Source organism: Scylla paramamosain, chromosome 12, assembly GCF_035594125.1.
Source record: "Scylla paramamosain isolate STU-SP2022 chromosome 12, ASM3559412v1, whole genome shotgun sequence".
NCBI classification, from domain to species: Eukaryota; Metazoa; Arthropoda; class Malacostraca; order Decapoda; family Portunidae; genus Scylla; species Scylla paramamosain.
In genome coordinates, this window is record NC_087162.1 from 16,883,700 (window position 1) to 16,899,728 (window position 16,029).

A 16,029-nucleotide genomic window follows, 5' to 3' on the forward strand; every position below is an offset into this window, starting at 1 on the left:
TTACTTACAAGTCTTAGCTGGTGCACAAACTTTCTTCGTGTCCTTGGAGCAACTTAGTGTGTTTCTTCCAACGCCTGCATTCCCTTTTCTCGGACTTTATTTTTGTCATTTAAAAACCTACTTGTATTCTCTCCAAGACGTATATTATATTTTCTTTTCACTGCAAACAGAAGCGAAAGAAAATGTGGGAAGTATTTATTTTTTCAAGCTTTTCTGTCAGGTTAATAAACATGTGTAGAGCGAGTGTACTTAGGCAGGCAGGCCACCTCGATACAGGCTGACAGGGTTTTATTTTGCCTGTTGTCCCTGTGTTGCTTTGTTCCTCCCGTTTTTTTTTTTTTTCTCTGCACTGGAACAGGTGCACGTGATAGCCACCCTCGCCCTCGCCGCACCCACGCAACATAGGCAACGCTCTGCATTCCGCGGCTATACACGTGTCATGGTGACGAGACAGCCATTTATTACCTACACTTTTTGGCACTGACACACACACACACACACACACACACACACACACACACACACACACACACATACACAATTATGTAGATAAATATTTTGTTCACCACCGCATATTTGTAAACAAGATAATACTATTAAATTTTTTTTTATTATATTGCAAAAACGTAAATATTGCAAAATTATATTGTAAAAACGTAAGAAAGAATTGTAAAATTATATTACCCAAAGCATCTAAACAATATCATATACACGCGGTCCAACACAATGTACTTCAAATCATCTTCCTGGAATAGACAGGTACACATTGCCAAAAAGAACTTAAAATAAAACAACACCAAAATGTAAAAGAAAGAAATAATGGAGAGACAGAGAGAGAGAGAGAGAGAGAGAGAGAGAGAGAGAGAGAGAGAGAGAGAGAGAGAGAGAGAGAGAGAGAGAGAGAATCATATTCACCCACCCGCCCACACACGCACACACACACATACACATATTGCAATTTCACCTGTCACCACCACCACCACCACCACCACCACCACCACCACCACCAGCCCACATTTACCTTAACGCAGCTTTAAGAATGCAGTTAGCGGGGCGGCGTGTCAGGGTATCATTCAGGGGGTGTGGCGTGGCCTGGATCGATACCGCTGTTGCCAGGTCATGTGCCGGCCTGACCACCAACGCCTCCATTCTGCCACCGCCCCTTAGTGACCTGACCTTTCTAGCCGCTCTTGTCAGACACCTTTGTAATTCTGCACATGTGATATCTTTCTGAGCACCACTTCGAGATACCATCCTAACTTTGCTATAATATCTTGCGCATATGTAACCTGACCTCCCTAGACACCTTTCAGAGACAACCTTCCTAACTCTGTCACATCCCCTAGCGCATATGTGACCTGACCTCCCTTGATACCCTTCCCAGACATGTTTGTAATTCCACCACACGTTCTGACATCTCTCTTCTTAGCGTCCATGAAACCTGACTCTCCCAAATACCTTACTAATACCACCACCATCGTTACCACCATCGTTATTGTTGTTTCATTCTTAGTTTAATCATAGGCACCACTGTTACAATTGTTACTTGAGTTTTATTCTTAATTCTTCCACTGCCGCCATCACCTCTGTTGCTACATTCCCTCTGGGTCCGTATTTCTTAACATTTTGCTGCATTACCTCAATTTATTTTACGTTTAACAGGCTCTAGAGGAAGTTAGTGGTTTTTCAAGGGCGTTTTTCTTGACTGGGAAACCACAAGCATGGGAACCCAACTTAGCTGTCTTCGTAATCTTTGAAAATAGCACCGTATGTAGGTAGGGATCCATTATGCTAATACAGGGGTTCCCTACCTTTTTGTTCCTCTGTACCCCTTAGACATTTTAATAGGTTCCCATGTACCCCTAAATAAATTAAGGATAAAAAAATGAAATTGTCAGTGTCACTATCAGTGGGACAACCTTCTAGTCCAGGCATTATCATGACAAATGTCTCTCAACCCTTGCATTTACACCTATTAGCATATTAATAATAGGAGTAGCACTAAACCTCACATGATCTCACAAATGTCACCAGTCTAACACACCTGGTCTCCCAATGGACACACCTTTGTTAATTCCTTGCTCTTACGTCACCTCGTCCCATACAGCTCGTCAGACACCACAATTCACTTTTACATTTTCAGTTATTCGAAAGTACTCGTAAAATAATCAAGAGTCCAAGTAAGAAAAAAGTAGGTACATAATATTGTGCGCTTACGTATGAGTACATGTACCATCTTGGCTTCGAGCCTGATCTTGATATGACATTTTTCTTTCTTCATATGATTAATCTCATATATTCTTGTCTTTTTTATTTATTTTTCTTGTATTTTCTTATTTATTTATTTAATTAATTTATTTATATTTATTTATTTATTTATTTATTTTTTATTTATTTTTTTATTTTTTTTATTTATTTATTGTTTTTTGCAACAAAGCTACGGCAACAGTGCTGGTGACGAGTAATGTTATCACACCTTCACCAGCTGAGTGTCAGTAGGACTGAGTGACTCAGGCCGGTACCGCCCTCCAGTCTCGCTCGAGTCAGTACTGTACACATCCCGTACCTGAGCTTTTCAGGTTTAGTTCAGATTGCGGCCACAGGAAGTTCCATAACAATGAAAACCAAATGTTATTCATTCTATCCTTGATATAATTTAAATAAAAGTTTTGCTTACTAAAATGAGGGAATTAGAAAAAAAAATTAAGAAATGTGCAATATGACTGCCTACTACAACACCATGTATTGTTTAGTAGTGGTTATTCTCTGAGACCCAATGTACCCCCTGAAAAGTGCAAATGTACCCCTGGGGGTACATGTACCCCAGGTTGGGAACCCATGTGCTAATAGATATATAACAAGTAATGCCTGATGCAGTTTGATCACAACACGATGCAATCAGTTTCAGGCTGGCTGCACGTACCAACGATTTCTTTCAATTTTAAAGTACAAGAGTTTATGAGGCTACAGTGAAAAATATTAGGGTTTTCAAGAGAGTTTTCACGATTCTAGTGACAGGTTACCAAAGATTCTGCATATTTGACGAGAACCTAACTATCCGTGGCACTTAGAACTTTCCTAACAAGACAACAACTGTTTAAAGATATAGACCCCAATACTATCGTCAGCATCACCACCACTTCTGCTGTCATCCCTATTACTGCCGTCCCCTTCATAAGAGAGCTAACTACCATTAACGATTATACTTCCACTGCCATTACCATTACAACGCTTCCATTGATTCTGGGCGTTCTTTTGGACTACATTCTTTTACGACCGGGATTTTTAGTGGGTCTTTTCTTTCCGCCGTTCTTTTCCAGCCCTCAGTCATAAAACTCTTACATAAAAAGAAATATTAAATAAAAATTAAATGAAAGTAAAATATAAATAGGAAATGAATTGATATGTATACATGAGTTTATTATTTTTTTTTTATATTATGATTATTACTACTTGTATTATTATTTGTCATTTATTCATGTACAAAATATGTAAATAAATAGATAGATAAAGAGAAACAAAAATCACCATCACCTTTACCATTGCCTCGTACCAACATAACTATTACCTCTTCCACTCTGGTCTTCAATCTATTAAAACTACTTTTTTTTATTATAATTAAGATGCCACAGTAGTTAACATCGTGACATTTATAGTGACAGCACCACACCATCCTGGCAACAGCCGTCTCAACTGTCACTTCTTGCCACTTCACCACAACCTGTAACACTGAGTATAACTTTATAACACCATTATCACTACTGCCAAGTCACCAGTAACTCACCGCCACTACCACAAGTCAAGTATTATCATCACTACTACAACTACACCATCACTATCACCAAAACACCGTTGCCTCACCACCGTGGTAGAAACTGTTGCCTTACTGCCTTATCACCACAAATTCACCACTCCACAGCCACTACCAATACAGTGTCATAAAAATCACCACAATTACACCATTACTGTTAGACGCACCGCAATAACAATACCAGTAACACTCACTACACCACAACACACCACACTGGTGATACAATACTACACCAGTCACCTCTACCACTGACACCACCATCATCACAAGCATTGCCATCATTGACTCTGTTCCACTGTCATCAATGTTACCACTCTTCTGATATTGAAACGCCACCACCTGCGCTACCACCACCTCTACTGCTATTACCAAGACAAATGCAACTCCCATTTTCTTTATTTCCTGTTTTCTTTTTACCGGTCCCCAAAAATAGCGGTGATCCTTTAAAAGAAATAGAATGCCCCTGAACATTAGCGGACAAAAAGTACCGTTTAAACGCCGGGGTACAGCACACATGACGACATAAAACCGGCGTGCATGCATTTAAACTTTTCTTCCTTAATGCTTCCACGAACCTTTTTTTTTTTGGGGGTGGGGGCTCCTAGGACAGTAAACATGACGGATTCAGGATTGCTGTGATGAAAGTTGAAGCGTGTGCCGTGTGTGATTATGCCTTTTTTTTTTTTTTTTTTGTCGTGCACTCGTAACGTGCACTCGTAAAAAGGCAACGAGTTAATATTTAGACCTTGGAAAAAATGTGAATGACAGTGTGACGTCACTGAGCTGCGTGTGTGTGTGTGTGTGTGTGTGTGTGTGTGTGTGTGTGTGTGTGTGTGTGTGTGTTGCTGCAAACTGAAGACAAGACAATATCTTTTATATGCTGAGAGCGTTCTGTCTGTCTGTCTGTCTGTCTGTCTGTCTATCTGTCTGTCTGTCTGTCTGCCTTTCAAATTTTCCTTGATGATACGCTCTCTGATGCCCAATTTAGGATCATTGTAGTATGGACTCGTAATGAGCGCGTTCTGTCTGTCTGTCTGTCTGTCTCTGTTTGTCGTGCTGTTTGTTTCAAATTTTTCATAGAGATGATGCCCAATTTAGGACTATATTAGTATGATTTAAGGGCGCTCTGTCTCTGTCTGTCTGTTTCTTTGTGTCTCATTCTTCCATGGAGACAATGGTAGTATGTTCTAAGAGCTCTCTATCTGTCTGTCCACACCTGTTCTTTTCTTATCCCATGCTATACGTTTTCTATTGCAAAGGCACACAGAGCACCGTTTATGTGATAATGTGTTATTTTCTTCAAGGCGTTTTATGGGTAACTGCTCTATACGTGTGCCTTCTTTTAGTGATTAAATGCCCGTACAGCAACTATTCACCTCACCTGCCTTGGCCCACCTGCTTCTCCAGTCTGTCTTCCTTCAGTCCGCTTGCTCCTCCCGTCCATTTGGATCTCCTGCCCACCTGTTTTTTTTTTTTTTCTGTCTACATGCCGCTTCTGTCTAGATGCTCCTCTTATCTGTCTACCCATCTTGTTCACATGTTCCTCTCGTCTATATGCGCCTCCTGTCTGTCTACCCATCTTGCTTACCTGCCGCTCCTGTCTGCATTCTCCTCTTGTCTTTCTACACTCATACTCATTTATACCCTCCTGTCTATATACTCTCATCGGGCTCAACCAATATTTATTTTTATTAATCTTATAACTAACTAGCTAAATAAAATATTGAATATGAAAAAAAATCTGAATCTATCTGTCTGCCTGTGCCTCCTGCTTACGTTTTCCTCCTGTCTGTCCACCCCTTTCACCCACCTGTCCCGCCATTCTGTCCCTTCAGCGGAAATAGAAAAGGAAGTGTCATTCTTAGAGAGAGAGAGAGAGAGAGAGAGAGAGAGAGAGAGAGAGAGAGAGAGAGAGAGAGAGAGAGAGAGAGAGGCGCCGGCCAAGGGCAACAAAACTGCAATAAAAAAAAAAAAGGCTCTCCGAGGTGCCGGTCCCCGAATAGAGTCAAAAGTAGTAGTCAGAAATTACAGGATAAGTGTATTGAAACCTCTCTTGAAAGAGTTCAATTCATAAGAAGGTAGGGAATACAGAAGCAGTCAGGGAATTCCAGAGTTTACCAGAGAAGGGGATGCATGAAAGAGAATACTGATTAACTTTTGCATTAGAGAGAAAAAAGAAAAAGTCTTGTGCAGCGAGGCCTCGGGAGGAGGGGAGGCATGCAGTTTGCAAGATCAGAAGAACAGTTGGCATGAAAATAGCGGTAGAAGATAGCAAGAGATGTAACTTTGCTGCGATGAGAAAAAGGCTGAAGACAGTCAGAGGAAAAGAGTTGATACTCGTGAGACGAAAAGCTTTTGATTCAATCCTGTCTAAAAGAGCGGTATGAATGGAACCCCCCCCACTTGTGAAGCATACTCCATACATGGACCCTGTACAGAGTTAGCAGCTGGGGGGATGAGAAAAACTGGCGGAGACGACTCGAAACACTTAACTTCATAGAAGGTGTTTTAGCTAGGGATGAGATGTGAAGTTTTCCGTTTATATTATAAATAAAGGACAGACCGAGGATGTTCATTGTAGAAGAATGGGACAGTTGAGTGTTATTTAAGAAGGGGAGTTATCTGGAAGGTTGTTTCGAGTTGATAGATGGAGGAATTGAGTTTTTGAGGCACTGAACAATATCAAGTTTGCTCTACCCCAATCAGAAATTTTAGAGACATCAGAAGTCAGGCATTCTGTGGCTTCCCTACGTGAACTTTTGTCTTCCTGAAGGGTTGGACGTCTACGAAAAGACGTGAAAAAGTGCAGGGTGGTATGATCAGCGTAGGAGTGGATGGTCCAAGAAGTTTGGTTTAGAAGATCATTGATGAATAATAGGAAAAGAGTGGGTGACAAGACAGAACCCTGACGAATACCACTGTTATTAGATTTAGAAGAACAGTGACCGTCTACCACAACAGCAATAAAACGGTCAGAAAGGAAACTTGAAATGAAGTTACAGAGAGAAGGATAGAAGCTTTGTACCACACTCTATAAAAAAAGCTTTTGATATGTCTAGGGCAACAGCAAAAGTTTCACCAAAATTTCTAAAAGACGATGACCAAGATTCAGTAAGGAAAGCCAGATCACCAGTAGGGCGGCCTTGACGGAACCCATACTGGCGATCAGATAGAAGGTTGTGAAGGAAATTAAAGCAATGGGACGATAGTTTGAGGGATTAGAACGGTCACTCTTTTTAGGAACAGGCTGAATTAAGGCAAACTTCCAACAAGAAGGAAAGGTAGATATTGACAGACTGAGTTGAAAGAGTTTGACTAGGCAAGGTAGCAAGCACGGAGGCATGGTTTCGGAGAACAATAGGAGAGACCCCCTCAGATCCATAAGCCTTCCGAAGGTTTATGCCAGCAAGGGCATGGAAAACATCACTGCGAAGGATCTTAGTGGGTTGCATGAAGTAGTCAGAGGGTGGAGGAGAGGGAGGAACACACCTTGAATCATCAAAGATGGAGTTTTTAGCAAATGTTTGAGCGAAGAGTTCAGCTTTAGAAATAGATGAGATGACAGTGGTGCCATCAGGTTGAAATAAATGAGGAAAAGATGAAGAAGCAAAGTTATTGGAGATATTTTTTGGCTAGGTGTCAGAAGTCACGAGGGGAGTTAGATCTTGAAAGATATTCACTCGTGACATTTATATTCGTTTACCTTTCTTCTCGTGATACTTTTATTTTTTGATACTTTCTTTCCTACACTCCAGCGCCTCACACCAGCCAGCCACCGCCTCCGGATCCAATTAATCAAAGCTTCCATTCCACGGTATCTTAAGCTCTGCAGTTCCTCTCCTCTCGCCCACTCGCTCATTACACTCACCAGTCTCTCACCAGTCCGCCAGCACATCAAGTCCCTTCTGTTCATCAGCCTTCCTGTCTGGCGGTCCGTCCCTCTTACCATCCACTTTCCTTACTAGTGCTTCTTCATCGCCTCTCTCAGTCCCTTCTAGTCCTTGCCCGTTCCTTTTCTCCGTTCCTTCAAGTCCTTTCCTTTCCCTTCACCGTCTCTCCCAGTTCTTACCTTTACTCCCTCCCCTTCCCTTCCACCGTCCCTTCAAGCCCACCAACCCATCTTGTCTTAAAATTCCTGCAATCTTCGTGTTGTTTCTACCGTGCATTGGTGTTATCATCACTAATTGTCTAATATTCATCAATAATACATCTTCATTGCAAGCATTAAGTAAAAAGAACTATCTTGATTATTAATTTCGGCGTGTCATCTGCCGCCATCCAATCCTCCAACGAGTGCTAAATGTCCCCCTTATTTTCCGCAATCATCTTCACATTCACCAATTACCATCTGGGAAATAATGTGGCTATTAGAGATAATCCTCCACCGCCGCCACCGCCGCCGCCGCCGCCACCACCACCACCACCACCACCACCACCATTTCCAGCTTCAATCCCACCCCACCAACGTAACATGCAATCTCACGCCATCACCACCATAACCACCACCATTGCTATTACTTTTATTTCCTCCACCTTGATCCTACACCACTACCACCATCACCACAGTCATCACTACACCCTGCCTACACGCTCTCATTCTGTTACAGACAACCTGCAACCTCCAGCTAACCAACCATCGCTGTTCCTTTTCTCCTCCACTTTCATTCTATCTATTCATCACCAGTCATCACCATCGCTTCATTCCACACACTATACTTACCACCACCACTAACTACAGGAATAAGAAGTTACCTGATGTGAAATGACTAGGCGTTTGCAGTCTCCTTATTCTCCTCTATCTATTGAGTTTCATCACACCACAACCACTATCATCCCCCACACAACCTTCTCTATCCCCCTCCCTCATCCCACCCACCGGCTCACTATAATCACCATCATTACCTCAAATCACCATCCGCTTCCAAGCCACTGCACGCCAAGGGAAAACACGGTGGAGGTGAGAGGTAGTGAGTTGCTCAGAGTAACAGAGGCCTTACCGCAGGGATTTCAAGGTCTTGCGAGGGGCTTATGTGGTGTTTCCGAGTCGTCCAGGCGTGTGCACCTCTCGTGGGACTGGAGACTGGAGGGGTTGAGTCCTTAAAATACTGTATCCTTGATGTTATTTACTTGCCAAGGTTATTTTTTTGTTAAGCCTCGTTCGCCCTTCACGGCCTCATTCGCTCTAAATGGGGGAGATAAAGAAGAGGTGGCGAGGGAGGCACTGGGGAGAGAAGAGGGAATGAGAGGGAAGAGAAAAGCCTGGGGGAGGGGAGGAGAGGGAGGATGGAGGATACGGAGTTTGTTAGGAAAGAGGGGGAAGATGAGAGAAATGGTGGTGGTGTGAGGAATAACGGTAACACAGGTGGTGATGGAAAAGGGAAGAGATGAGTTTTGAGAAGACGTGATGACGAAAAGAGGGCGGTGGGGGAGTGGCTGGTGTGGAGAGGATACTTACCGTTGTGGCGTCTTCATTTGTGCTAAGAAGATAAGAGTAAATTAAGTAGAAACGGATAACCAGCGAATTTTTACAATGATAGGACTGTTGAGGGGGCTATAATCTGCAAAGCTCTCAACCCCACCCACGGAAAAAAGTAAATAAAAAAGAAAAAAAAGTCAAATGCAGCTCAGTTATCAAAGAATGGGCGTGAGTTGTACGAACCAAGGTATTCGCTGATACTCTCTACTCACAAAGTCTTGCACGCAAAGATGCAAGAATACGAAAATGAACAATGCCGGGGGTAATTTTTGGAAGTGGTGAGACACTAAAGACGTATTCCAGTGGTAAGAGTGAATAAGCACCAAGTGAATAGCAACTTATGTACATTGTATTCAAGAAAACTGTTCTCAGAGGCCTCATTTTTTTCTGTGTTGTTGTTGTTGTTGTTGTTGTTGTTGTTGTTGTTATCATTATTATTGTTATTACTATTATTATTATTATCTTTATTTTAATTGCTATTATTACCACTACTTAATTACTTACTTATTTACCTATTTATTTATTTACTTTAGGTACTCTACCAATAATTCATAAAATCTCGACATGAAGCGAAATCAAACAAAATTTTTGTAATGCGCTCTAACTTAAATCTTTAACTTCTTTTTCACTTTCATTAGTTTAGCACCGCATTGTCTATTGGGAAAATTACAAAACAGAGTATATCGTGAGAGACACAAGCAGCAACGCAGGGATCGCGGAGGCCAGTTAAGAGAGGCAGAGAGGAGCAGTGAGCCGGGACCCGCTGACCGACCAGGTGGCGGGCCCTAGCCTCTGCCTGAGTGCTGGCGTGGCAGGTTAGGCAAGAAAATAAATAAATAAAATGAATGAATGAGTGAATAGATGAATAAAGAAAAAAATATCTGTAAAATTCTGTAATTCTACACTAAGCTTGGCCTGAGGATTTGTGAGACAGGTTAGGCAAGAAAATAAATATGGTAAAATGAATGAACGAGTAAGTAAATGAAAATAAAAAGTACAAGTAAAATGTAAGTCATAGCTACACTGACCTTAGCCTGAACATTTGTGTGTCGGGGAAGCCAATAAAATATATAAATAAAATAAGCGAATACATTGATAAATGAATTAACGTAAAAAGAAATGTACAAGTAAATTTCATTAATTATACACGGAGACGGGAGAGTGGTAAGGAGGTGTACGGAGATACAGGCACGGAAGTAAGTTTGTTTAGGAGAAAGAAGGAGTGCATGAGACTCGTCAGCTTATCAGAAGACAAGAACATGCGAGGCGCGGAGAACGTCATTAGGCTGAGCTATACTAACAAGCATAATTAGCGGGAGTGTAGGAAAAGGGAGGTTCAGGGCTGGAATTTCACCATAAATTTGTGTTTTTTCTTTTCTATTTCTTTCTTTCTTTCCTCTGTGAGTAGAAGTGCTGGCAACGGAACGATCTGGGAGGAAAGAAAATGAGAAGTCATTCGGCTTTTTTTTTTTTTATGGAACACGGAGGTCACGAGGCCTTAGGTGGGATTTTGCCATCCATTATTAATGAGGGAAATTTTGAGCAAACTGAAAACGAAACTAATAGTAAATTTAGTGTAAAGTGATATTGTTGCAAGCATGGGCGCAATAAACAGGTCTGAATACAGACTAAGGGAAGGGGAAGCAGGATGGAACAAAGCACGGGCCATCTGTAACTTCACACGCTGAGTCTTGGTACAGAATAGTTAACTCCCAGAGGACAGATGGCATTTCACACTGAAGGAATTAGATATTAGGCCGCAAATGTGCCACACGTTACTACAGAAAACTAAGGGAATATATGAAAACAAGACCTTTCGAGTATTTTTTTTTTTCATTATTTTTTTTTTTTTAGCACAGGGTTGTCTAGAGCGGATATATCTGGTCCCTTCCTACCTGGAACATTACTATTTTTAGACGCATGTTTTAAACACAGGAGACCTTGTAACCTTCATCGTATAACACACGAGGTGCACAATGTTTTATCACATTTTGAAACGGCTGAGGATTTCTTTTAATGAAATCAACTCTCTTTTGCTAACTAGTATTTCAAAGGATTGTTTTTCGGTGTTCCCGTAGAAATTAATGAGTCATTCCTTTTCTGTCTATTGTTTGAATGGTTGATGAAGCAGATAACTCGTATTCGATTACAATTTAGTAGCTGCAGGTGTCTCTTGAATTTCAGAGAGTATGTGTGTGCACTTGATTTGTGAAATAACGCAAGCGTCGATTATTCAACAGATTAATGGCAGTTCCAGGAAGGCAAGAGAAGGTAAGGGAAGGGAAACCTCAAGGACAAACATTGGAGCTGCCCCGCCCTCATCTCCTCCCTCACTGTATTTCCATCACACGTTCACTTAATCTCATCCCAGATTCGACTTGTATTCACTCTGAAGCTGCACTCACCTCTCAGTCTCCCCTCCCTCATCCTGCCTTCCCTCGCTTTGCCTTGCTTTCCCTCACCCTCACTGCGGCATCGCCTTCCATATCTCGTCCTTGCGCCACCCTCACTGTCTTTTCATTTCACTGTTGCTCCTCTCTCTCTCTCTCTCTCTCTCTCTCTCTCTCTCTCTCTCTCTCTCTCTCTCTCTCTCTCTCTCTCTCTCTCTCTCTCTCTCTCTCTCTCTCTCTCTCTCTTGCCATTCTTACCCTATCTCATTGTCTTTACCTTGCCCCCAATACTCCCTGCCCTCCTTGCTCGTCTGGCCCACTTCTTTTTACCTTCCCTTCCTTCCTCCCTTGCCGTGACCTCGCTAACTCTCTTATCCCCTGTACTTTACCTCAATTTCCACTCCAGCCACGTTCCTTTCCTTCATCCTGCCCCCCTCCCTGACCTAAGCCAACTCTAATTCTTACTACCCAAGCACTTACCTTACTTTCCACTCCACCCGCACGCCTCTCTACCAGCCCCCCCCCCCCTTCTCTCTCTCTCTCTCTCTGATGTTGCCTTGGAAGTTTTACTCATGGACAAAGGAGGACACTTAAGTCTGAACACTGTACCTGTATCTCTACCTATTGCCTTGCCATTATAAATATTTAAACCCTCCGCTAGAAATAATAGTGATGTTGATTATTCTATTCTTCTCTTTTTATACTGTATTTTTTTTTCTAAGGGTGTAAATTAGTGTTCTTTAACCTTTCCTCAATATATGTATCTTTCGAGAGCCTAGGACGATTACAAAATAATTACATGAATTTTTGACATTTTTCTCTAGTCTAAGACTGAAAATGTATAAATAAAAGTATTAGATCTCTATATGAAACAGAAAATAGCTATTTGGTCCTAAGCAATCGTTTAAGTGCGCAATATATAATAACAAAATGCCACATCTCAAACACATGAGGCGCGAGTTGCGTCTGAGTGTAATAATATAATGCATGAATTGTAATACTTTAATGTCAATTTTTTCCTTATATTTGAATAATTTATATTTACACTACGTTGTGATTAGAAAAATAAAGGGTGATAAGGGTTCCTTCCATAGAGTCTAGTGAATGGTGTGTACGGGTCCCTTGCTTATAATGACAGCGGGCTGAACAACTCGCCATGAACGAGGGCACGCTGTGCGTCATGCACCAGGCACTGACAGTACGAGGGGTCCTTTAGGGGAGAAAAGGACTCCCTTCTTGACAGTGTTTGGGGAGTGGTGTGTGGTGGGTCACTGCTCATGGCGACCCGTGTGAGGCGCTGCAAGGTTGCCTCGTCACTGCCCTCGCACCCACGGGACTGGGATAGCCCCTTAAGGAATGAAAGGGTTCGTCCCAGTACATGTAGGGAAGTGGACTTCAATATCGTTTTGTTATCGCCATCGCTTGCTTCGTTATCGTCGCCAAAGACATCGTTATCGTGGAATCGCATTGTTATCGTGAAATCGCATCGTGGAAACTGGAACCACATCATTATCATGGAAACCCGCATCGTTATCGTGGAATCGCATCGTTATCGTGGAATCGCATCGTTATCGTGGAATCGCATCGTTATCGTGGAATCGCCTCGTTATCGTGGTTTCGCATCGTTATCGTGGAATCGCATCGTTATCGTGGAATCGCATCGTTATCGTGGAATCGCATCGTTATCGTGGAATCGCATCGTTATCGTGGAATCGCATCGTTATCGTGGAATCGCATCGTTATCATGGAAACTCGCATCGTTATCGTGGAATCGCATCGTTATCGTGGAATCGCATCGTTATCGTGGAAACTCGCATCGTTATCGTGGAATCGCATCGTTATCGTGGAAACTCGTATCGTTATCGTGGAATCGCATCGTTATCGTGGAATCGCATCGTTATCGTGGAAACTCGCATCGTTATCATCGTTCGCTTCGTTATTGCAATCAGATTCGTCATCGTTAAATTGCTTAGTTATTATTATTACAGCTTGTATGTAATTTTTAAATGATAATAAATCAATCAGTACAATACCTTTATAAAAAAAATTCAAGGCTCAATGTTTTTTTTTCTAGCACATATCGTATAATTTCGGGAGATGAAGTACATACTTTTCCACATCAACGTGAAAATCATGGTGTTAAAATTTCTAAAACCTTCATACGTCATTTATAAGACGCACTGAGAGCCTTTTCGCTGACATTGTAATTTAATCGTAATAACGTACATATTCCAGTATTGCCTCTGCTCTAAGTATATTTCACTGCTTCTTTGTTTCGTAACTGTCGATACGTTTAGTGTTCAACCTAATTCATGTTTACTGGCCAGTCTGTTGCCAGCTCTTCTCTTCGGTGCACATTTTACTGTTAACCTGAATGAAGCCCTAATGAGAAGACTCCTCTGTCGTCTATTTTACCGACTCTTTCTTTTCCTAGACATCTTTTCCCACGTCTGTTTTGGGCCGTCGTTTTAGACAGTCTTCACCATGCATCTACAGCGTCCTTCCTTCCATCTATCCCCTCGGTTGTCCGTCCATTCTTTTCTCTCTCCTTACATCTCATTCTTATCAGTCTCCCCTTTTTTCATTATTTTTAACCCCCTAGACTTTTATCTCCTTCGTATTCTCATCATTTATTCCCCCTTTACCTCACTTTGTAAAAACATAAGAATATAAAAAACCAAGGGAAGCTGCAAGAATCTACCAGGCTTACACGTGGCAGTCCCTGTATGAAACGCATATATTTCTAGCTATCATCCCCATCCATAAATGTTTGTCTAATCTTCTTTTAAAGCTTCCCAATGACTCAGCATTAACAGCCTGCTTACTTATTCCATCCCTTTCATCTGTTACTGTATTTGATATCCAATTTCTTCGTGTCTTTTTTTTTTCTAACTTTCAAGTCTGAACCCATGATTTTTTTTTTTTTACTTCTATCCTAATTACTGATTCTGAGAAATTTGCTTTTGTCACTTTTGTTATAGTGATATAGTGAGAGTAATCACTTTTGTTATAGTGATATAGTGAGAGTAATCTAAACTTTTCAGTTCTGTATTTTTTTCCCCATTTTACCCTTTGACCTTTCGGACACTAATTTTTTGTAGTACATATTCTTAAAATAGTTATGTAGCTTATAAAAAGATGAGATCAGCCATTCTCTCTCTCTCTCTCTCTCTCTCTCTCTCTCTCTCTCTCTCTCTCTCTCTCTCTCTCTCTCTCTCCAGTTTTTTTTTTATTTATTTATTTATTTTTTTTTTTATACAGTCGCCTTTCCTAACAAACGGTAACCATAGCAGGAAAAAGGTTAAAATCCACCCATCCAGTTCTCACTCCTCTCATACTCTGTTCCCTTCATCACCTCACTGCCTCCTCATGTCCACTCTGTCCTCGCTTTCTCGCCGCCTAACCGCCAATTTATCATCCTTTCACACTCCAGTAAACTGCCGCTTGTTGTGCTTGGTCGCCTCACATAGCGCAGTTCCCCATCGTGCTTTGTGTCGCTGTGGTAATATAACTTGACTGCGGCACGGAACAGAGTACTGCCTCTGATCTTCGCGTGGACAGAGATGGATGTCGCGTGGACAGATGGATATCTCTTTTGTGGGGTCCAGTATGACTTTGTGTAGTGTTAATAAGACCATCGTCAGGTTGGCCGAGTGGTCTAAGGCGCCAGACTTAAGTTCTGGTACTCGAAAGAGTGCGTGGGTTCGAACCCCACACCTGACACAACATGAAATATTTTTGCTAGTGAACATATATATTTGATAAATTTTCACATATTGCGTTAAGATTTATGCAGCATGGCATCACAAAGGGGAACTCATAACTCAGGAACATTTGAGTTTTTATAATGAAGTCTGAGGCGGCAGATGATGGGGATTGTGCGACACGATATACCGTTCGACTTGGTAACTCTAGTAACTCACCAAAAGGGTGCACAGTATAGATGAAAAAGTGTTAGGCTGGATAAAGTTATGATTATGTGATAGGCGACAGAGTTACAATTAGTGCTCTAAATCTGAATGGAACCAAGTAATTAGTGGGACGCCACAAGGATCAGTTTTAGGAGCAATATAATTTTTGACATAATTAATTATTTAGATAAAAAGGTTAGTAGCGTTAGGTCAGATTTGTCTGCAGTGGCCCTGCGGACAGACTTAGAAAACATGAAAGAATGGGCAGATAGATGATAAATGCAGTTTTATATTAGCATATGTAAAGTATTTAGCGTAACTAGAAGAAATCTATACAACAGGTACACAATAAAGAACGAGGCTCTAGCGAGATCGGAGGATGGAAAAAAAGCTAAGAGTCATAGTTAGCTCTCATTAACGTCAGAGAAACCAATGCGTACT

The 16,029-nt window shown here is 41.5% G+C and overlaps 1 long non-coding RNA gene and 1 other non-coding gene across 2 annotated transcripts in view; both read left to right on the forward strand.

The window, feature by feature from the left end:
- The window catches only part of LOC135105436 (uncharacterized), a 49,459-nt gene that overhangs the window by 15,943 nt on the left and 17,487 nt on the right, over window positions 1-16,029 (forward strand). The gene's annotated exons all lie outside the window — the stretch shown is intronic.
- On the forward strand, window positions 15,317-15,400 carry Trnal-uaa (transfer RNA leucine (anticodon UAA)). Its single transcript has one exon. It is a non-coding gene; the product is annotated as a tRNA-Leu (tRNA).